The sequence below is a fragment of the Chiroxiphia lanceolata genome, chromosome 1 (assembly GCF_009829145.1).
Source record: "Chiroxiphia lanceolata isolate bChiLan1 chromosome 1, bChiLan1.pri, whole genome shotgun sequence".
Classification (NCBI taxonomy): Eukaryota; Metazoa; Chordata; class Aves; order Passeriformes; family Pipridae; genus Chiroxiphia; species Chiroxiphia lanceolata.
Genome location: NC_045637.1, coordinates 86,204,160 through 86,227,989, shown reverse-complemented (window position 1 = coordinate 86,227,989; position 23,830 = coordinate 86,204,160). Strand labels below are relative to the sequence as shown.

Here is a 23,830-nt window from a genome sequence, read left to right as displayed (position 1 = left end):
AAATCTTCTACCTCTTTTTACTGAGTCAGATCTTTCTGCCCTTACTCCAGCAAAACTTTCCTCCATTGCAAAGAGCCCTGGAAGAACATTTCTAGAAACTTTTTCAGAGGACATTCATTTATCTCTCTTTTCAAACCAGCTCAAGCTACGCTCTTTTGCTCTTTTTGTTTACCTGTTTTGAGTGCTTACATGCCTGAGAGTTATTAGCATAATCCCCACATCGAAGGTACTAACCTGTGAATGCTCAATTCTCCCATTTGCCTCCCACCTTGTGGTCCAAGTAACTCAATAATTAGCATTCTGCTTGCATCATCAAGGAGCAGAAATACTTAGGGGCTTTAACAACTGAGCAAAACAGAGCAGATGCAAAGACACAGAGCAAGATATTTTCCACAGGAGAACTTGCCCAATAACAAACAGCTTGAAAGGGAGCAAAGCATTTGGAGGCCACATGAAATGCATTACCCACCCTTTCTGCCTCACATTTCATGCTTGCACCGCCTGAGTAAGATGCTCATTAATACCAGGATCCTGAGTTTAGCAATTTTAGCTGATGGGTGAATTGTCATGAAGTCTCCTGTCAGCTGCTATTTGTAGTGATTGTGCTATGAGCTAGACATGCATTGCATTGTTCAGGCTGGTTTTGTTCTTTTATTTTGCTTGGGCTGGCTGCCTCCTGGAACCTCTACTCTGCCTACTTCCTGAGGATTAAAGCATGTCTTCTGGGCAAGGAGACGCAAGGACCACCTGCAGATTCTGTTTATATATCCAGCCCTGTAGCCTGATTGATCTCACAATAGGACTGCATAATGTAAACACTTCATTATTCCACTAAAGGATATGTGCTGTACCACCTATGGTCCCTCCAACCAAGAGTCAGTTTTAGACGGTTAAAATTTGTTAAGCCACACCAAAAGAAGCTAAACAAAGGAAAATCCATCCTAGCAACATGCTAAAGGTTTTAAGTTAGACTAATTAAATGTAATTAATTTGGAAAATTTAGTCTACCCCTTTATTCCCAGATTTTGCCACCAGCCCCAGCAGTGCTCAGGCCCATTGCTTCTCATCCACTGTTTCAGTGCGCCTAATAACAGTCAAAACTCAGGTTATCAGTGGGATTTATTCCCACTCCAGGTACAGACACAAGTTCAGCCTTGGGAACTTCTTTCTTGACATGGGGTACTGGTGGGAGACACAGATCCACCTGGAGAGAAATGGAAGCCTGAGAAGTCACCTCTCCTTGACTTTTAAAATGACACCTACTACCTTTGCTGCCTTCCAACCTGACACAGCAGAGGGGCAAGGGGAGAAGGTGGGGGGACACCCTTCTATTCCTCCCAAAACACAGTCTGTACCTGAACCAGCACTGAGTAGCTCTTGCTGCTTCCTACACTGAAGCTTATACCACTTTTTCCTCTCTGCTCAGGAACAAACACCTCCTCTTACTTAGATCCAAAGGACAAGTCAAGGGCAGAGCCATAGCCATAGCACTGCATCTCCTGGAACTTGGGGTTCAGCTCTTATGACTATTTCAACATCATTCTTGTGGTTTATTTCCCTTCAGGATTTGTTTGTTGATTGTTTTGTTTATTTAACAGCGTTAATTAAAAACTAAAGACACACCCAGCTAAAGCAAGGAGCAGCAATCTGAGGAACTGCCCAAGATCCTCAAGAGAAAGGAAGAGTTTACCCTGAATTTATCTAAGTGGATAGAAATAATAAAAGAAAGGAAAATATAGACTATGTCAATGTCTGTAATGCACTCTGCACACATCTGACCGCTTCTGAAAGCATAAACCAAACTGATACAATTTAATTCAGGCTTAAACAAAACAGCCCATTTTGATTAGTAAGCAAGGCATGCACATGCACAGATTGTCAGTGTATCTGCTGAATTGGGCATTCACATTTGCAGTACAAAAAACAGCCATAAGGTCTTGATTGAATAACAGACACAAGCAAGGCATGTAAGCACTTACTAAGGTCAATGACACCTAAAACACAAATGTACTTACTTGCTTTAAAGAATTAGAGCTTAATTGTTCAGCAAATTGCAATAGTTTAGTGTTTACACCAAGCGGTTTATCAACTGAAATACATTCCTTTTTAAATTACTTTTCTGCTTTGGATCACACTATAGGCCTTCAACAAGATGTTCTGTGAAACTTCAGAGTGCCTGAGTTTGCCTAAAAAACTGATGTCACTACTCTGCTGGCTAGTGCTGAGTCTTGTATTTTATGATGGGCACCTGAATTTAACTCCCTAAATTCACACAGGGATTAGTGAGTAGGATCAGTCTGACAATTCTCTGAATCTCTGAAATAATCCTAAGAGCATTCCAGTCCTAAAAGTAGGTCCTGGTCCTTCCAATCTAGACTCCTAAGAAGAAAAATAAAATTACACTTTGGAATTGGAGGGGAAACAAGTGCAGAACCTGTGTAAAAGAACCTATACATAAGAAGAAAAAAATTATTTACATTTGACAGGAAAAAGATACAGCAAAGGCTTTAAAAATAGCACCAGTATTGGTCCAGGAAGGGTTACTGCTTACAGGCTTTGATAGATAAAGTAGCTTTAAAAAAATGCCCTGGGCTAGAATTGTCTCTGAATTTCTCTTAGTAAACTTCATCCTTGGAAGTTTCTTTCGCTATACAAAACTATACAGCTTATCCTGTCTTACCAGCAACTTATTGGAGGAACAGCTTCTTACTGTGTGAACTGTTCCACAATTGTATTTGAAATAAAGTCCTCATACAAGGAAAGAAAAGAAATGGAAGCTGACTCTAAATTCCTACGTCCATTGTCCTGCCTCTCCAGCCTTTAAATCAATGGAAGTTAAAAACTATTTGAACCAAGAGTAGAATCAATCCCCTATTTTCACAAAGCTCACCAAAAGGTGAAATTCCAACTTCTTCCCAGCTGACATGCCCTCATACCTGGCCAGGCCAGCTCCTGTCATTGCATGCAGCTATTCATGCACCTAGTTGTTACTCACCTCTCTTGCTGCAGGAACAAGGTGTTTTCTCCTAAACCCTGCTAGCACTGTTCAAACACACAGCCAAGACAGCAGCTCTCCTTGAGAACTTCGCTAGCACCGTCCTTACACAACAGAACATGTTTGATGTTCTAAAAGGTGCCCATGCTGCCCCCAAAGAGGAGGGTTCCTGTGCAGAGCCCTAGGAATGTTCTCTGCACCTGCCCCAGCAGGACTCAGCAGATGAACATTGTCAAGTCATTTAAGCTCTCCAGGCCTTGGCTTCTTCCTCTGCGAGCAGATGGGTAAAGACCTTAGCACCACAGAGGAGACTGACAAAACTATGCTTTATAGTATTCCTAACACAACCCAAAATCTCCTGCACAACAGAAATTCCTCTAAGGGAATAGGTCTGTGGAGCCTAATAGAGGTTTTTTTCTTTTTAAGAGTTGCATAGCAATAATTCAATTCATTCCGACTAACGTGTCCAGACTTGTTCTTCATGGTCTTTTCTTATGCCCAATAGCTTTTCTTCTAACCTGCTTGTCCTTCAAAAACTTTCCCACCATTTTAGGGCCTGTTTTGCACTCCCAAAGCAGATAAGTTTTGATTTATGATCTCTTCTAAGTTTACAGCAGCAGGGATATATATAAAAAATATATTTTCTCTATCAGACAAAGAAATCCTCACTTATCTCTCACTTTTCCCCCAACATGGAGTGCTGGCAGAGCTGGTCAGCAGAGGTGCTGTTCTCAGCCCTCGTGTAACGCTCAGCAGAAAGAGCAGTACTGCCAGGTTGGCAGCCTCTGCTGGAACAGCATCCATCTTACAACAGGCATCTGGACAAACGGCTGGAAATCCAAATCTGTGGAACATCAGCATTATTAGAAATGAAGCTAAGCTACAGGTTTGGAATCCAAATCCGAATTTTTTTCTAAACTGAAGAACCAGGGACTTGCTTCAATGCTTTAGAGAAACCAAGAGCCATGAGGTTTTGATCTAAATCAGAAACTCAGGCCTTTTCAGAGCCTGGCTTTTGCTTTGGGCCCTGTGCCTAATCACAGTTGGTTATAAAGTGATTACTCAGCACTGCTTGTCCAGTTCATTCATCTTGTAGCCTCTGTCTTCTGTGCTGTTATGTATACTTGGCATCCTTTACCTGCTGTGTCTGTGATGAGGTAAATCTAATTTTTTTTTGTTTGTTTTGTACAAAGGAACTAAAATGTTGGATAGGGAGTTAGGGGGATCACCTCAAACATTTCAGTTTCTAATTTCTGACATCTACAGAGAGCCACAAAATGTAGTTGTTCCTGCAAAAGCAGAGATCGTAAGTTACTTGAAGTGAGCTGCTACTGGTATGTACCATACAGAGTTTGTCTTTGTTGGTGCTACCGCTTTATAGTGTTCAAAAATAACCCAAACAGGTTAGGTAGTAACCAAGATATAATCTGAGTAAATTTTACCTCAAGGGATTCATTCAGAGTAAAAAATGTTTTAGTCTGTCTGCACGAATGTGGCTCCAAGGAAGATTTTACAAGCAAACAAGTTGAATGGCACAAAAAAGCAGGCAAATGTAGAATGGGGGGAAAACAAACAGAAAAAATTGTGACACATTTTAGTAGCTGTGTTTTTTAATCCCTTACTACTGATATTTTTCTGCCTTTGCAAAAAATAAAAATACATCTGGGCTTTTGTGAAAATGACAGCCTGCTTGTTTTGGTTTTGTAAGAGGCGCAGGCAGGTCCAAACAAAAATCCCAGAACCAAACACCACTTGTGGTAGGAAAAATCAAATTCCCAGAATACAAGCACTCCTTTAATTTGAGTACTTTAAAATCCAAATCCTCTTGTGTCTCAGGATTACACTGCTGGGCATTGTCTGACCATAAAGCCAATTTAATTTTCTAGGGCATGGATGATTTTTAAGTGCTTTTGAGATGATCTAGAGAATTTCACATCACTTAATTCTTCCATTGCCAGTTTAATAAGGAAAATAACTTAAGTCAGAGATGTCTATGTTCCTTGGTAACCTTGATCTGCATATATAGCCTCTTGTGTTCACAGCAGCCTGGTTTAAGTAAGAAGAGAGACAGCTAGCTCACTTTCTTCCTCACTTTCTTTATGACCCATACCCTTTTCATATCTGCAGATCCCATCTTCTTTCCATGTAATACCCAAGATCAAAACTTCAGGACACTCATACACACACAAACTATATGAACACTCATGTACTTCAGTATTTTAAATCCAGAGAGGAATTCTAGAGAATTACCCAGCCATGTCTCTTTACAGGAGCAGAACTGAACAAGAAACCTACCTATGAACTCAGATCCAATATTATGCCAGTATATTGGGATTATATTATATAAAGACTATCTAATACGTGCATTGTAGCTACTATTTTCCAAATAGCACAAAATAAAAATTAATAAATTTGCAACGTTTTGGCATGACACCCTTCATATCTTCTCTTCACATGCATGCTGACATTAATATTTTTTTTCTTCACCTGAAAATTTGCAGACACTCATATATAGACAGGTAGGCAAATAAGTATCTTTGTGTGTCTCTTTGTTTATATACTGTTTATAATTACTATCTTGGATTCCATATATATTTTAAATGCCTTCAACATACACGTAACATATTTTGGTACATTTCTCCACAAAAGAACACGTTTGACTATGTTTAAGCACATATAAATGTGTCATGTTAAAAATATTTTGCCTACTGTCCTATTGTCTCTTGTCAGTATCAGAAAGTATCAAATCAAAGGGGAAAATGAGAGAAAAAGAGAGTTTTAGTATAAATCCTCCAAAACTTTACTAGCCAACAAGGCCAGATGAACAAAGCCATGGGCTTTAGGTGAGCAGCTATACAGCACTGACTGCATTGCTTTCACCGCAAGCTGTGTTAGGCACACTTTTGTAGCCAAATGTTTTCCAGTCTTTCTGTTTAGTTTAGTGCATAGGGTACACCCGCTCTTACAAGAAACTTCTGGACTGAATATACCACCAACACTAAAGAGACAGCTATGGAAATCCAGAATATAGTACTATTAGAATTATTTGTGGCTAGCTATTCACAAACAAAAAATGTTGAAAAATATTTGTCCTGGTAACTATTGGCCAGCATTATAAGCAAACCTGTTAAAAATTTCGTTCTCTAGTACGTTCTCCAAATCGGTGACTTCAGCAAGCCTGTATGAAAGCTGAACTCTATTAACATATTTGTGAATCAAATTCAAGATGAGTTCAGTGAGAGATAAGCAGAGGCAATGCAGTTAGGACTGTAGTCAGGGACTTGTCTCAGAGGGTCCCAGATGGGTTGTGTGAGCCCAAATGGAGCCCAGGAGGAGGTTAAGAGTGGAGCAGTGTGAGTGATCAGCAGCCTAGAGCTTGCTCCCTGACCCTGTTTTGGTCAGCAGCAGTCATAGCCTGTGAGCAGGTCTCTAATCCCTGCTCAGTTTGGACTATTCTAGGACATTAGTCCAAGCTCTTTGGACAATAAATGTAAATATCTCCATTGTATAGATGAGGAAATATAGTAGGCAAGGACAAAATGCTTTACCATGAAGACAGGAGATATAAAGATTAAAAGAAAAAGGGCCACCTCATTACCTTAGGTGGAGATTTTCAGATACTGAGAAGATCATTGGACAATTCTGCTGGTAGTTGAAGAGGAACAGACCTTCAGAGAACCCCCAGAAATCATACAAGTCATTTCAGTACCCCATGGTGGGGTAATTTCCTGAATGTATTTCTCTCTGTCTGCTCCTAAAGACTTCTGAGTATTTCCCATAGCCAAACACGTTCCAGTGCATCAGTAGAGTTTTGTCTTTATGGTAGGTACATTTGCAAATTCTGCATTCACTTCAGTTTCTAGCTTTCTTTCACAAGATGTATATCTTCCCAGAGGCTGGTTTTGTATCCCTTCAAAACATGATAAATAATGAACTGATGAGCAGAGGTGAGCAGGTCCAAAAAGAGGAAAACAAGCTCTCTGTGAACTACACAAATGAATTTCTTCATTGTCTAAAAATGTCCTTGCCCTTTTAGTCTTAAACTTCACCCTCCAGTAATTCCTGTCACTGAGGAATAGTTAGCCTTGGAATTTCTGTATATCCAGGAGACCATGTTTTTGTTGTTCTTAATTTTTCATGGTGCCTACAGGGATGGTGAATTCTTGGTTGTTTATCTGGGTTTCATAACCCAGTGAGATCAGAGCAATGTGTGCAGAGAGCAGCGTGTATTGGCTACTGTCTGTGTATTCATTATCCCACCCTTTCAGTACAAGCATTTTTTCAGAGGAAAGCATCCTAAGACAAATCCATTTACCTGGATATGAGTTGTAGACTCATTCCCTAGCAACATCAAAGCTACTTTAGATTTTCACCCGGGGAAAGAACAGACACTAACAGAAAACAGGGCTCTAACTTCTACCTCCATGCATCCTGCTATCTGCAAGAGAAAAAAGATTAAAATATATCAGTGCTTCCCAGTGTGTAGGGAGTTCCTTGGTGTGAATTGGAGCTATGCACTCACCAGAGAAGCAGCTTCACTTGAAGACTAGAGCAGTGCATTGAATTCTGCTGTAAAGCAAAATACCATTGCTCCTTCAGACTGGGAAACTCCACTAGCAGCTCTATCAGGAGGGAAAACTTACAGACATTGTCACTGCGATGGGTCTTCTCCTACAAGCTGAAGGACCCAGAAGGGGCATCTTCATCCCTAATTTGTTCCTCTGTACTTCTGTAACAATGAAGTAATACCTAAAAGTGCTACTAAACCTGGAAAGCCTTCAGTCCCCCACACAGCTCTTGGGATGACCCTCAAACAGAGTTACGATGAAGTTGGCTCCTTTCTTCTCATATAAACTATCTGTCAAAGAACTCCTGCTTCTGCCCCACAATCCAAACAAAGCTTTCAGAGACACCAACAAGAGCAGGTCCAGTGGCAGAGATCCCTCCAGTACCTAAGCTTGGCTCCAGACAATAGTGTGCAGAGGCTGTGAGGCTTCGAAAATCTCCCTCCTAACTGAGGCTCAACAACTGATTTGAAAAACATAGGTTTGTTGTCAAGGACAGCTGTCAGGCAGGAGAGTCTGCGGGTGAATTAGACCTTCTATACTTGCAAAGCCTCCTGTGTGAACAGTTTCATTCACCTGAGATAAAGTTAAGTACGTGCTGGATTCTGTTTGAAATATGTCCAAGGTGGTTTACCTGAATAGTATTCATGTCAACAGAGTTTTATCACCTTTAAATTGTTTTTGTTTCATTTGCCTACTCGTAAGCCATTCCTGGGAATGTTTATGGTTTACTTAAAGCCCAGTGGTATCGGGACAAGTTGTGTAACACTGCTCCTTTTTGCATTTCCTGGAACAGCTTCATCGACTGCACAGAGCCAGGAAGGCCTGCCTAGCTTTGACAAATGGTAACAGAAAAGTCCTTTCTATAGTGGCTGACTGGGTCAGCTACAAGTCAAATAAAGGCTTTACCATGCAGTTATTTGAAAATACTTCCAGGCTACTTTTGCAAAAGACATATCCTGATAAAGCTAGCATAAATAAATTTACTAGCTCCATCTGTAGAGCTGACATATTTCTTGAGACAAAAATATTTATTGCAAATGGCATTTTGTAGAAAAGATTGGGAAGTTTTTCTCTGTTGTCACTGGACTAAGCGTAAGTGCTGTGTTCAACTACAACACATCTCTGGGAAACAGCTGATCTCCTGGTCTTGATTTGGCCATTTCTGGAGAAGAAGAGTTCAGCACTGTTCTGAGATTTTTTGGTCATCAGATGACCTGAACCACAGAGAAATATAAAAAAATCTTTCCTGAGTATTTCCCACTTCCCCATCCCAAAAGGTATTCTCTTGGTCTTGTCTGACCCTATCCTGTTTTTCAACTTATTTTGCATGTGAGTTGCAGAAGAAGACTTCACATTCCATGTGGTCTGCAGCAGTGAGGCACTCTTCATCGAGGTAAAAACAAGCATTAGGCTTCTGTTTACTGCTCCTACCTGTTTTGTAGATTCAAAGACCGCCTTAATCTTTTTGGACATGACACCATCCAAGGAAGGCTTTTGAAGCCAGTTGCCCGTTGATCTGAAATCCTCTGCAGAATCCTTGTCCCCCAGGATACGTGTTGCTCCTTTTCCGACCCCAAACCTCTTTTCGTAGGCATGGCCCACCACTTCTTGTTCCCAGGTTCATTCATTGGCAATTGCTTGTAGTCAAGTGCAAGGCTGTTACATCCCAAGAGGTCTTGGTGATTTTGTGCACCTTGTCCTCCTTAAAATAAAGCCACAGTTTCCTGTGCTACACTACACACTTGCTGTCTACACTTCACACAACAGCTGTCTCATCATTTTGGAAATTATTAGTTTATTTTTCATTTACACTAAATATCTAAGCCAGCATTGGTCTCCATGGCACTGGAGCAACAGCTATGATATCCCAGCAAAATCAAGCTATAGCCTACGATCATTCTGACTCAGTGAGCAGTAAACATCAGAGCTAATGCTTGTGCACAGGGAAACGTGTTTGCCAGAAACAGAGCCTCTTGTGAGTGTCAGGCACTTACTAACACATCACTGTGGAACTTAATAGTCTCACACAATCATTCCCAACAAATATGGCTCTTCTCTCAGTGGCTTATTTGCATGGGCATCTTTTTGGTTTCAAAGTTTTATGACCAAGAGAGGAGGAAGTTTTGAAACACTTCATATCACTGTGGGTGGCTGTGCTGAGCAGCAGCTACTCTTACTTATTTAAGAATGGAAGAGCTGCCAGCTGCTGACCGCTGGACTGCCCCTGCCAGCAGCAGCAGGGCTGGCATGGGTACAACAGAGAGGCTGTGGCTGTCATCTTGTCTGCTGTTCCAGCACTGCTGCCAGGTCCTGGTCTGTCACAGATGGACACATTCATGGAAACAGAATTGCAAAGAGAATTCAAAGTAAAATTACCCGCTCCTAGACCAAAATTCCAAAATTTTCCAGAATAGTTTAAATAAAGCACCCTTTCATTTTGATTAACTTTTTTCCCCTCTTGGAAAATTCCTTGAAAGTTAGCCCATTTTGCAGGTTACTGGAAGGAATCAATTTCAGTGAGTTTTCTAATATCCTCTCACCGAAGTAGAGGCCAGGCACACTCCAGTGTTTCTTTTTGCCAACTGTTCAACACAACAGATCTCAGACAATCCCTTCTGTCCTTACGCAGCATCTATTTACATTCTTGGACACAAAAAAATCAAATGGCAAGTGATTAGGAAAAGGTTATATGAAGACAACTTTAAAGGATCTTGCAATGTTTTTTTCTTAATAGTCTAACTCCATTAATAAAAAAAAAAAGTTGTAAGTGGTTTTGTCAATGGTGGGAGTTGGCACGGAAGACAAGGAGCTCAGCTTTAGCCAGGTTACACAATAACGTGCTACTATTTGTGGCTGGCTCCCAGAGGGCCAAAGAAATTAACTCGTGGTTAGTTAAATAATAGTTTTATTAAAACAATGATCAGATCAAATAACTGGCATGTATGTGCAGGAAGTCTTTCAAAATACTCAGGTCCTGCAAAAAAATCAGATCAAGAAAATATCTTCTAAATGTCTGATCCCTGAAGTAACTGAGAGCTGTAGAAACTGGATGCCTTAAAAAGAAAAAAGTTTTTTTAAACCTTAATCCCAACATTCTCTCCAAAGAATAACATAGCTCTCTACTTTCAGTGTTTTCTCTTCATGCAGATGTTTTCATTCCCTTGTTACAGTAGAGAAATTATTTTTTTTTCTGTGACCACAGCTCTCTTTTAATATTTTATTTTTAAAAAGAGAAATAAATGGAAGAGATCTAAAACCGTGTGGTTTCACAACCCCCAGTTGACTTGTCCCACTGAAAGGAGCAACCAACTAGGAAAGAGGAATGCTGACTGAAGAACAAGTCTCCAGATACCTCACAAGTTGTGGAAAACTGCAGCTACAGATGAGCTTGTGAGAGCTACGGCAGGCACAGCTCCTGAGGGTACCTTTTTGTGCCTTTTTTGTGCCACGTGGATTCAGGAGCCACTTTCGCACATTCAGGTACGTGCTGGCAAGAAGAGCAAATTCAGTCCCAAGTTGTTGTACTGCATGTGGATGATGAGGCTGGATGGAGAGCACCTCGGCTCGCTCAGTCACACACCTGCTGCAAGAAGCACTGCTGTGGGCTTGGTGACTGCAGAGTCAGGTCTACAGTGAAATTGCCCTGAGCAAAGTTACCAGCTTCGGTATGAGAGGATCGCAGCATTTGGAGCAGACTGCGCCTGAAAAGGGACAAATTACCTCTCAGGGTTCACCCAGAGTGCACAAAGGCAGGGCGCCTGCAGGCAGTTTTTGGCCCCTACTCTCTGTGCTTCTGATCAGCGGGATTACTCGCCCAGTGGATACTTTGTGACTTTAGGAGTTTGAGAAAGCGGCTTGAGGTACTGAGAGTTGTTTATACAATTCACAGCACAAATGGATGCTGTTAGCAAAGCAAGGTGTGTTCAAAGAGAACAGCAACATAAAGCGTCTAATTTCTTCAAAACAGAGAATACGTTTTCTTAAGTGTAAACAACGCACACTCTCGTGGCAGATATCCATCTAAAGGTGAATTGCTGCCCCTAATCTGGGTTTGTGTCTATCAGTTTGCATTATATTCAGGTAGTGGTGAACACTGCCTTTTGGGTGGGTATAGAGTACTTGGAGAGCTTTTTGGATAAAGGGCAGGTAAAAACTTGCTATGTCTTGTATCCAAGATTCGAGTATTTACCTGTTGGAGCCCTGCATATTAAGGCCCACGCATTTACACTGCAACACAACATGGAATTTTAATGAATTCATGGACTCTGAAGGCCCCCACCCACCTGTTCTCAAACAACTGAAATCCTCTGCATCCCTCTCAGCTGTACCTACTCTGCATGCAATGGCAGCAGATCAGACCAGGAACAAACGGGCCTGCTCCAAAACATAGAGAAAGTGACAGACACTTCTGGGTGCTAACTCAGCCAAAGCAGAAAACGTCCCTCCTCTCTCAAAAGCACAAGAGGATCAAAAATTAACTCAGAATTCTCCCCTTCCATCATAGGCCTTATGGCTGCAAGTTATACAGCACCACAAGCCAGGCTTGATTACTTTCGTCTTCCTATTGAAGAAACCACTCTTGACCAAACACAGAATGTTTATGGTGAACATAATCAATTGCTTATCTAAAGGAAAAATCAAAACCAGCAGTGAGGTAGACTTCACATAGCCTTGACCAGATTTACTACACTGCACATCATCCACATACAAGAGAAAAGGGGTACAAATGGAAGCTAATTTTCAACATGTGGCAGAATCTGTTTTTGCAACTGATCTTGTGAACCTCCAAGTATAAAGTACTGTCTTAGCCCAAGGGGAGGGATTATGCAGCTCAGCAGTGAGAGAGATAGAGGTGGAGACAGTTTCTATTCTAGTATTTCAAAATGTGATGAAACACTGAAAAGATAAACTCTAGATATTATCAGTCTTTCATATTATCTTGATAGCTACTACTGGAAAGGAAAAAAAAATGTCCTGTGAAGAAGAGAGGACAGCAGAGAAGAGGAATGGGTATAGCACTAAAGCTGATTAATCTTTATCTGCCTCTAGCTGGAGCCCAAGGAACTCCTCTCCACTGTCAACAATGGTACATCTTCTTGTGCCAAGACATCCTGAGTGAATTGGTCTGACAAATCCCATAACAGGTAAGAGGATTTCAGTTAGGATAAGATCTGACGCTTCAAAGCAGGCTTCTTAAAAATACAACCTGCCAATGACAGTCAATACCAAACTTCAAACTAAGAAACATTGGACAGGTCCATGCTCTTCTAAATCCCAGGATCAGCATCAAAGGAGAAGGAACAGGGTGAGTAATGCATGCAAATGGCTGCATTCATATTTGAACACAAATCAGAAATGCCTGTCATTAAAGAAATCCCTCAGCTGGTATCCCACCCTAGGAGTCAGACTGTGTAGCATAGTAGCATTTATACACGTGTATACTGAAAACAACTTGCTTGACACACTCCAGGACCTGGATGGCTGTTTCACTGACACACATGCAGCACACACATTCAGTTGTAGCAGTGTTTTCCTCCTCTTCAGCTACTCCAGACTGGCGAACCCCCAGTTACAGCACCAATTCTTTTAGCAAGGGCCTTGCATTTATTTTTACTTTAACTAATCTCACACTTTTTTCTGTGTTTCTCATGCCTTGATGTGTTCTCCAGGTGCTTAGTCGTTCTACTGTTACCTCCCAACTCTGTTGCAGCCAGTTTCACTAGCACACTTCCATTTTCTAAGTCGCAGTCTCTAGTAAAATTAGCACAGAAGACGGGTCCCAAAATCAATCATCAAGAGCTTTCATTAGCAACTTCCCTCCAGTCAGAAAGGTCTCTTTTCACTTAAACCTTCCTTTTAGCTTACCTATTAGTCACAATTTTTCTGTCATTACCCAGCATGTCTCTCAGTTTCACATGGTACAGCATACTAGAAGCTAAGCAAGGAGGACTGCATTTCCATGCCTGGAAACACCAGTGCTTTTATCAAAGTGATCAGGTTTAACTAATCTAGTTAGATCTAGCCTCTTGTGTTATCTTTCCTTTTTCTGCTACCGTATGCCCTATTCTTACTTTTAAAAGCATAGGACAGCTGCTACAAATAGCATGCACTCCAACAGGGCTGTCCTTGCCCATTCATCAAAGACAGACTTACATCCAGCTGAATGGTGTCTTCCTTCCGCTGTTAAGTGCAATTGAAAATATTGTTCTCTAGCCTGCAACTACGTGTCAGTTCCTTCCAGATACCAAGATGACAATGATCCAGTCTTTCTCCATTATTTAACTCGAGTTTTTTTCTCCCACTTTGGCTGAAGCCATTTCAATTTCCAGGTTTCCATAGGCACTAAAAGTCTGCTATGCCTGAATAGTCAGAATCAGCATCCTAACTGAAACAGAAACAAAGTAACTGATAAATTATTGGGCCATGCCCAATTACCGTCTGTTTTCCCTTTAATTTATCTGGCTGAAGGACCTTTTCCTATTTGTTTTAATTTCCTTTGCAGAGTCAAACTCAGCTTGACTCATGCCAATTCTTATTTTACCCACACATTTCCTGACCTCTCACATGTGGCTTTCTTTGCTGACCTGTTTATTTTTCTACTCCTTATTCAGTCATATCTGTTAACTTTTCTTCCATGTTTTTCACTTCACAAGATATGCCTTTTCAGATAGTTTTTGCACCTTTGATTCAAAGAAGGGCCAGACCTGCTTTACAATCCAGTCCTCTTGAGCTCTTCAGGCTTTAGCTAGTTCCCTAAATGTATCAAATGCCATCCACCTGGAGCTGAAAAGCTCAGCTATAGACCTGCACTTGTTTCCCCTTCATTTTAATTGAAACTGAAATCCCTCAAAGCCCGGTTATTTTCTGCTTCATTCTACAACTTAGTGTCAGACCTAAAAAAAGTATTGCCTCTTGCTGTTTCAGTGACTGGTGAGGAATGCTGTTGGTTATTGCATTGAGAAATGCCTGAATTTAGCTATTTGTTCCCCTGTATAATCCAGGAAGTCAAAGCCTCTCATAATGACAGACCTCTAATAAGCAAGATCTGTATCTACCAAATCCACTTCTTGAGGTCATTGGCAGATATACCACACTGCCTCAGCAATCATACTTCCCCAGAATATCTTTGGCTCTATTAAGTTGGTTATTTAACTCATATTATCTCACCTTATTTATCTCATTAAAGGCTTACAGTAACATCACACTGTTTACCTTTATGTCTGTCTTTCACAAGTCAGGTATGCTCCAGTACCTCTAGTCTGGCTATTCTTCTCCTTCCGCACCCTCTTCTTCAGTAATTGTTTCCAAACCTACAAATACACACACAGACCCCTGCCCCATCTCCTTTGTCATATCCTTAAATACTCACTTAAACTCCTCCCACCATTTCCAGGTGAAACTGCAGTCTCGTGATTTATTCTTATGGGACATGGTTCATTGATACATCATACCTGGATATTTTATGTGAATTGCCTACTTGGTTGCAACCAGCAACCTTCTTAGTTATATACACAATTGTTTTGCTATCTCTGTTGCACCTCAGTAGTCATCCTCATCTATCATTCACTGCCAGAGCTTTCAATAAAAATAATTAAAAAAAAATATCTTTCTCTCCCCCAGCCCTTAATTCTTTACCCAGAGAACCTCTCTCTACCCCTGGCTCCTCGCTATTCAAGCTCATTTCTTACCAAGTAAAACCTTAGCACCTCATTTAAGCATGATGGTCCATACATGGATTCTGCCACTGCAAACTGCACTGTATTTTGGCATTTCTATTTCTTTTTAATCTTTTTTTTTTATTATAGCTATTAACTATTCATATTTTGATCTCTGCCTCATGCTTTATTGTCTTCCTCAGCAGTCCCAGGTATTAGCATAATGAAATATAAACTGTCCAGAAAGAGGACTCTTTTGGGTTATGACCCAATAGATACAGTCCAGGTTGCTTGGGATATCTTCACAGGGGGATAATACTTTTTACATAATATCCCTAAGTGTAGTCTTCCTTATTCCTACTTTAACTCAAATATAAAAGTACTTAAACTCTTATCAACTTTCTTCCTTGAACACAAATAAAAATAACCGTGTTTGGCAAACAGGCTGTCTATTCTCATTCCCTCTGCTTGCTGGAATTTCACCTTGCAGGAGCTCATGCAAACCATTTTTTATTGGCTTTGGTTAACATAAGTTCAAATAAACTCAACACTCAAAGCCAAACTTTCAAAAGGTGTCATATATTTTGCCTGCTTTGAACTCAAGGATTTTGTAGGCTTTCCCTGTAGATCTGCCAAGGTTAGCAAAGTTCAGAGAACCTAGCCCAAATTGCAAGGCTGCAATAAAATCTGACATGGAGATTCATCTAGTTTTAATGTTTATAACAATTGCTTTATACAGTTACCTCCTTGGTCCTTCTGACTCCCTGAAAAAAAAAGCAACAGGAGTGGATTTTCCAATAATGTCATCTGGACAAAACTGCATTGGAACTTTTAAAGAACTGTGTGTTACACTCCTGTTATCATTGTAGCCATCCATATTTCTTTTTTACAAGGAACTGCTGCTGGTTCGTAAGGAGCCACAAGTCAGATTCTGAGTTTCAGCTCTTTGAATTCCCCATGTGACTCAGTTTCATAGCTGCTCCAATGACATTGTTTCCAACACAGGTCTGACCACTCCCTCTACTTCCAAAGCCATACTAAAACATATCTTGCTCATGTGGCTGATCCCACGGCATGCTGATGTCATTCAACAAATCAGTCACCTCATAAAATCAAATGATGATCACATTTTTTCCCCAAATAAGTCTAAATCAATTACACTATTCCTGGACTGCCTGCAGGTTGCAGGTCAGGAAGGAATACATACTGTGCACACACACACACACACAAAATGGTTTCCTCAGTGCTCCACACAGAAAAGAGACTGGTAGATGGAGTTAATTTATAGGTTATGTCCCATATCTGACTGAAAACAAAGATGAGCACAAACCATAACCAGAAGCATTGCTAAGCATATGCGCACACTCTTGGCATTTCCTCCTTTTTTTCTCCTTTGTATGTTCTGCACTGGCCATCTTTGCCTGCAGTAGATACACAATACAAATAGTGACCTGGTCTATGGGTACACCTGGACTTGCCATATTATGTACTTCCATTAATAATGTATTGTAAAAGGCCTGAATGAAGAATAAAATTAATTTATCAGTTACTACAAAAACATTACTCCTGGAAATATATTAAAAAAAAAAAAGGAAGCTGCAAGGGTCATAATATGTGACTGCCTAGATGATTATACCATATACGTATAGGCATTTCAGTGCTCTATTTCTGACATTTAGTCAGAATCACACAGATTACATCTTCATCCTGCGTCTGTTTCCACAAAGGACAGACAATACAGGTTGATTCTATAAAGTAACATCCCAGCCCCTCAACCTGTTCATTATATTCTCAGTAAAACTGAGGCTAGAGAGCTTCAAAAATCCCCATGATACTGCTGGGATCTCTGTTTCCAGGCTCGCTTTGCCCTCTGCACCATTTAAAAAGAATAAAGAAATTTAAAGAGGAGAGGAAACCACCAAGGTACTTGGTTAATCAAATCACAGGCTACTGCAACCAATACATTTGCTAATCTCCTTAAAATTGAGGTGTGTGACGAGCAAAACCAAACAAGGAATAAACTCTCCTGTTTAGCTCATAAACCATTGCCTGCTGTGTGTTGACAAGAGTTGAGGCCCTTAGGTTCTTAAGTATGGACATATGCGAATTGGGAAAGTATATAGAAATCCTCTGTCAAAGATGCACTGACTTTGGCAATCCACTGACCTCCAAATCCTTTCTGTAAAACATACTTGCTCACTCTCGCTCTTCCTTGCAGATTAGTTCTGTCTGCTCCCAGGCGCCTACTCTCTCTTTCTCTAATGTGATTAAATAAGCTCCCTGTCTCTCCAGGCTTGTGCAACTGCCTCTCGCTTAGTCACCTAAGCACTCTACAACACCCCAAAGGAGTGGAGTCAGCTGAAACAGGAGCGTTCCCAGCTCTGACATGTAAAGTACTTGCACTCAGTGCTAAATAAACTTGGAAAAATGTTCACAATGCAGCTGTGTGCACAAGATGCTGCAACCTCAGGGCAAGAATAATTATACACAAACAAGATACTTAGGATTTATGTTCCCCTCAAATAAAAATGCACTCTGCTCATGCCAATCTCAGCACTTCATGGTATGTTTGCAATCTGAGGCAGAGGAACAGATTCTCTGTTAGGGTTAACAGATTAGATACCATCGCTGCTTTATCTTCCAATAAACTCTAGAGGCATTCTAAGCACTGTGGGTACACATTGATACGCTTTTCACCATACAAGGATGAGGATTCATGGGAGGTCTTTTAAATGCCCTGTTGTGTTAATGGTATTTATTTGAGTAATTTTCTATTGGCATACGTTGGCGATTCCTTTTCAGAACTTACAGGGTTAAAGCTGAAGCCCACAGGAATACCAGACCAAAAAGAAAACTAAAAAAGTTTCAGCAAACAGGAACAAGTACTCCAAGACCATTCCAAGCAAAGGTTTATCTAACTTGCTCCTTAAATTCTCTCATGACAGAGAGCGCCAACTGCTTGTGCAAGTAGCCTGTTGCAATGCTTAAGCATCTCTCCGTAGATGACTATTTCTCCTAACAACCAATGTCAATTAACTTTCTTGCTAACAAAGTCAATCTCTCCTTTTCTCAGAGAACGCAGCCACAGATTGATCACTGTCCTTTTCATAAATGGCTTTTTAATCATGGTCATATTTATCTTCTCTTCCTGAGGGGAAAAAAGCCCTAAAGCCAATTCTCTGATCCTTTCTCTTTTTAAAACCTCTCAACATACTCCTTGTCTTTGGATCTGTAAGTATGTGCCATATCCATGGGCAATGCCAAAAAATCAAAGAAACCTGAGGAAAGAAGTCTAGACTGCAATGAGCCTGAGATCTCTCACAAGCCATTCTCTTGAACCAGACTCAGCAGTGAATATATACAGCGATACTTAATTATAATCCTGTGCTTTAAAAAATCTCGCTCTAAAAATCAAGGAAGACTCCCTTAAAGTTGCTTTTATACCTATTTAGCTCTGCAGTGGAACTTGAAATGGTATGACTTACAGAGTTGAAAGGAGACTTTGCAAGCTTTGTTAAAGTTGCTGCAAACAAGGAAAACTCAACAAACAACTTCAGGAGTACTTTAGTAAGCAGTTGCTCGCTGGTTGGAATGCAAGTTACACCATGTTAGACCCGCTTCATATTTTGCCCCAAGGAACCAGCAAGCTGGGTGGGAGACCAACGGGCATTCCCACCAGCCTGTCAGGCTGGACGAGCTGCAAGAACAAGCAGTCAGTCTGATATTTCTACCTTCCCTTTCTTGACCACAACTACAGGGAAGAAAAAGTTAATGCAACTTTCAACCTTTACATTTAGGTCAAGTTCTGTTAAAATTGTAAGAGAAAAAGGTTCAGGAGTTCACCATTTTCTTAGCCAAATAATGAGAACAGAATTTACATTCCTCTGCTTAGAGAACACTTACACCAGGCTATGCAAGTGATACATGAGCAGTAGCTGGCTCTTCACAGGAGTCTTCTGGAACCAAACGAGAGATGCATAGGAAATGCCTGTCCCACAACAACTGTCAGTATCTTGTTTTTAATATCTTGTGTGCAGGTGGCCACTATTTCCATTGTCCAGTCCTGTTCCTTTCTACATGAAAAAATAAATTAAAAAACAGAAGTATGTTAACCAGGTATGGGAAAAAGATGCTAGCCCCAAAACCCAAGGCATGGAGGAAAGTTTTATTTTTGCTGCTGGCAATTTTCTTTGGGTTGGCAGAACATGTCCTTTTGACTGTGAAAAGGAGCACATGAAGCTCTGTGAGCTCATCTTGGTATCCCTGCCAGTGCCAACTAGTAGCAATTCAGAGCTCAGCTTGTTATTGAAGACGAATCCATTACAGCTGTCAGATACCAGCCAATTTAAAACTTAGTGAAAACTGGTCAGAAATTGAGTGACTTTAAAAACTAGTATGTTTTTGCTTTTTTTCAGAGGCTCAAATGGGCACATGGAAAAGATACTGTCTTCCAGTAGCACATTTTGCAATTGATTATAAATTAAATCCTTTGTGCTTGAATCAGGGTGAGGAAAATATTTTGAGACAGCAGTTTGATCTGCATGTTGCTTTTACTTGTGGTTTGGCAAAAGACTCTGAAATGCTGTTAAATCAAAAAGGCAAAGAAAACCTGCAATTGCCGTGTCTCTGCTTATAAAAAAACATTTTAAAATAACCACATGCATCATTCACTACACAGATGCCACATTCTTCCCTACCCTTATTTAATAGCTAGCTGTCAATCTAAGTTGAAGAGCAGTTACCTGACATTACCATAATAATGCTTCAAAGCTTCGTATTAAAGATGGGTATCTTCCTAGGCAAGCCCATAGGGGAAAAAAAAAAGCCTTTTCTCTCTAGAGTTGCAAAAATGCAGTTCTCTAAGAGATGAGAGTGTAACCAGACAGGAATGACGATCACAGATACTCCTGAATTCTCTTTATTGTAATTAAGCAGGGAGAGATCAACAAATCCGTGTCTGCATAAGAAAGGTTTATCATCTCTATTTCTATTAACTGTGGTAGAGAGGAAACTAAAAGTGAATCGAGACCTCTGGCCATTAATATAACATAAACACTTCTTCCATTTTCCAGGATAAGCATTACGCTTCTCAGGACAGCTCACTCAGTACCACTTTGATGTTTAGTCATTCTCAAAATGCACTCCTTTCACATACTCCTGCTGTGAGCAAACACTGCAATGAAAACTTGCCTGTGTCACAGGTTTGAGAGATGCTGCTATGTGTACAAGCCAAAAAACCTCAAAATCTTTCAAGTTGAGTTAATTTGATATTGAGTTTGGGCAACTGGAGCTGACATTCAAAAGTACTGTCTTCTGAGCAGGATTAGAGGGAGATGTGCAGGATTAGAGGACACAAAGATGTGCCGAACATCTGAGACACACAACTGACTCCTACAAGTGTGAGGAATGGTGAGAAATCAAAGCATGGAAATCCTGTGAAAAAGGGTCCAGGTGCTTAGGTGAAAGAAAAGTACAATTAAGCAATGGCTTACCAATATAATAGCTCCTTTTATTCTCTCTGCAAGAGACTAGAGAAGCACAGCACTAGACAGTAATTAGAAAGCAGAAGGCAACAGATGCTTAGCAGGAGAATGTCCAACACCAAATGCACAGCAAGCACCAAGCATGTCCTCTCTCCTTCCAGCACGTATTTAGACTGCAGTGGATGAGTGCAGAGCACAAACTTTCCTTGGGAGCTACTATCAGGAAAACTATTGATCTCTGTGATCAGCAGACCCCTCATGCAACCTCCTGTTTACTAGGTCTTCCGTATCTCAGCTTGCCACTTACCAGAAACTAAGTGTTCCAGGAATGTAGCTGTGCCAGTCTTCCATGTTATGAGACGAGATTGCACAGACCTCTGACACATGAGATTACATAAAGGGAAGCCATTAGGAAATGGTACAAAACTCCAAGTGTCTATAAGAGAAAAAGGAAAGGTAAAGACAAATTTCCTTAATGAACTCACTCCCTCCCAAGAGAGAAACCCTGACACTTGCACTATTCAGCACGAGAAGAATAAGCTCCCAGGAACCATCTTCCAGTAGCCCACCATACTAGGATTTGTCACCCTAGTGAGTATCCTTCAACTTTTCTGTCTCTGAACACGGACATCATATCAACCAAGGATGGACAGAAGTGATATCTCTCAGCACCCTGCCCCAGTAGCTTCCACAGATGATAAAACTACCTATATGAGAGCAATGGCACCTACTCAGTACTCTGGGACACAATATCCATTCAAGGCAGGGGAGCCTCTTATTCAAGCATAGAACTGTTTCGGGCAAGGCAGAGTACTTATAAATTTGTATGCAACTATGTTTACTCTGATACAATCGGATTGCTTCATACAAGCGTTTTGACTGAAACAAGATGAGATAATAGGAACTCTGACTGTTGGAAGCCAGCTTGGTTTCAATTTGAATATATGTATTTATTTAAGCCTTCACAAGGTTTCCCATTGACTCTGCACATAAAAAAAAAAAAGCAAAGTCTACAAAGAAAGAATGCCGCAAGAGCTCAGAATGGTATTTGTGAGCTCATGCCATGACAGGAGGAAAAAAACCCCACCACAACAGTTTTGGATATCATGGGCTCATTTCACAGCAGTTCACTTCACATCACTGTTTCCCTCTTATTCTGAAAGAGGGTTTTTCTGATGTAGAAGAATGGGGAAGAGGGGAGAAAACAGTCCTACAGTGCCAAGAAAATCTCTTCTAATTCTTCACATTGACTATTAGCTTCTGTACAGAAGCTTTCTGACAGAAAAGCTTCTGTACCACAAAAACAAAGTATACAGCTTTTGCTGTGAATCAACACAAGACCCATCACACAAAAGCAATGTGTGTTCAAATACATGCATGAACATGTACACAAACACGCATATTCGTTCACGTATGCACACGCCCAGAGGCAGTGACTACCACTCTTTCCAGGGGAGTTTCTTCTGTACTTTTGAGAACAGTACTTTTCAGTAAGAACATCCACTTCTGAACCAGTTTTCAAGTACTGGACCTAAATTAATAATAGGCCTAAGCAGCAAATCTGAATTCAAGTTCAATCCTCTCCTGAATCTGACCACAAATGTACTGTGGCTTTTCATGGATCTGTCATATATCTAAGCCTTCTAGTATTAACTTATGAAACTTGTGGACCAAAACAGTAGTAACACAGCTATGAAGAATTAAATTCTTCAGTTACGAAAAATATAAGTCAGTATTTGATGTATTGCAACAGTGCTTTTCATTAAATGTTTGCACAAAGTATAGCAACCATGACAAAATAATTTGTGGTTTATGCATGCATATAGCTACATTAGACTGCACAGGCCATTTAAATAGTGCATTATGTTAGCAATCATCGTTTCTAACCCTACGTTAAGAAGTGCGGGCAGACACTTCATTAATGCATACACAGATTGCCAGGATATTGTGCTGTCTCCTTGTCTCCTTGCTGCAAAAATATAGAATACAGTAGCACGATTGAGTGGGATGATGAAGTCATCTGGCAAGTCTCCACAGGGTGATGCACCTAGGAGCAAATGACATAGCATATTCACACCACCCACTGGATACACCACTGGACTGGAATTCAGGTGCAGACAGACATTTCAATGATCCCCATTGCCCAAGCGTGGACAAGCCACAAATCAAGCCTAACACCCTGTATCTGTGGAGGAGGGAACACTATTGCTATCTTTCATAACTTTAAATTCTAGCAGAAACAAATGTACTGGTAAAGCTACCAAAAGATGGGGTTGCCTAACATTTCCCATTCTAAGTACTTTCTTTTTGGTCTACTATAAATTGACTAAATGTAAGCTATCAGGTCTGAAATTTCCATGGCAGGATTTGCTTACAACTTTTTTTTTTCTTTTGAAATTAAGACAAATTATCTTCTAATATTGGGAAGTTGAGATACCCACTTTATGAAAAAAATCTGCATAGCTCCCAATCTACAGATACAAAAATGATGAATTCACAAATAAATGAAGCACTCACATTATACCAATAAAATATGAAGGCAAGATACAAGAACTTTTGCTTTTAGGGTCATGTAATCTAAATATTGTTCAACAGCTATTAAAGGCTAACAACAAAACACGTGTCAAAGAAACAATCCTAAAAATTGTTAAAGAACACTAAGCTGGGGGCTCTACCTTTAACAAAAAGAACCAGTTGAAAGTAGGAAGAAAGAAAAGGTTAATAAGACTAACTTGCAATGCCCACTCAGAAAGCTCTTTTGTTAAGAGGCAAGTATCAACAAAAGTAAGCACGAGTTTTTCAGAAAGAGGTGTTTCCTGTTGTGCTTTCGCATTTATCGGATTGTGGAGGACAAAACCACATATCTCTTTAGATCTCTTTAGCAAGAAGGTTAGTTTAAATATCTATATTCTTTGGACAGAATAAAGCATTATGATGCATTGAGGGTAAAAGAAGACATTCACTAACAAGCTAGAACAGAAAAGGAACAAGTAAGTGATGCATTTATTTTACCAGCTATGTTTTCTTTCCAACTACAATTTTTCTTTTCTAAGAGAATGCTGGTTTTATGCCTTTTCTACCATTACTTTTAAGATCAACTCTTTCCTGGCTGTTCTCCCTCTTCCTCCA

General features: G+C 40.4%; 1 long non-coding RNA gene across 2 annotated transcripts in view; it reads right to left on the bottom strand.

Moving 5' to 3' along the window:
• The window catches only part of LOC116795757, a 112,233-nt gene that overhangs the window by 36,956 nt on the left and 51,447 nt on the right, over nt 1-23,830 (bottom strand). The window contains exons 3-5 of one of the 2 annotated variants that reach the window (XR_004360150.1): nt 22,589-22,670; nt 21,009-21,137; nt 19,122-19,291 (exon numbers count right to left, since the gene is read on the bottom strand). This is a non-coding gene — a long non-coding RNA (uncharacterized LOC116795757). The remainder of the gene's footprint in view (nt 1-19,121; nt 19,292-21,008; nt 21,138-22,588; nt 22,671-23,830) is intronic. The other variant, XR_004360151.1, reaches the window with a different exon arrangement.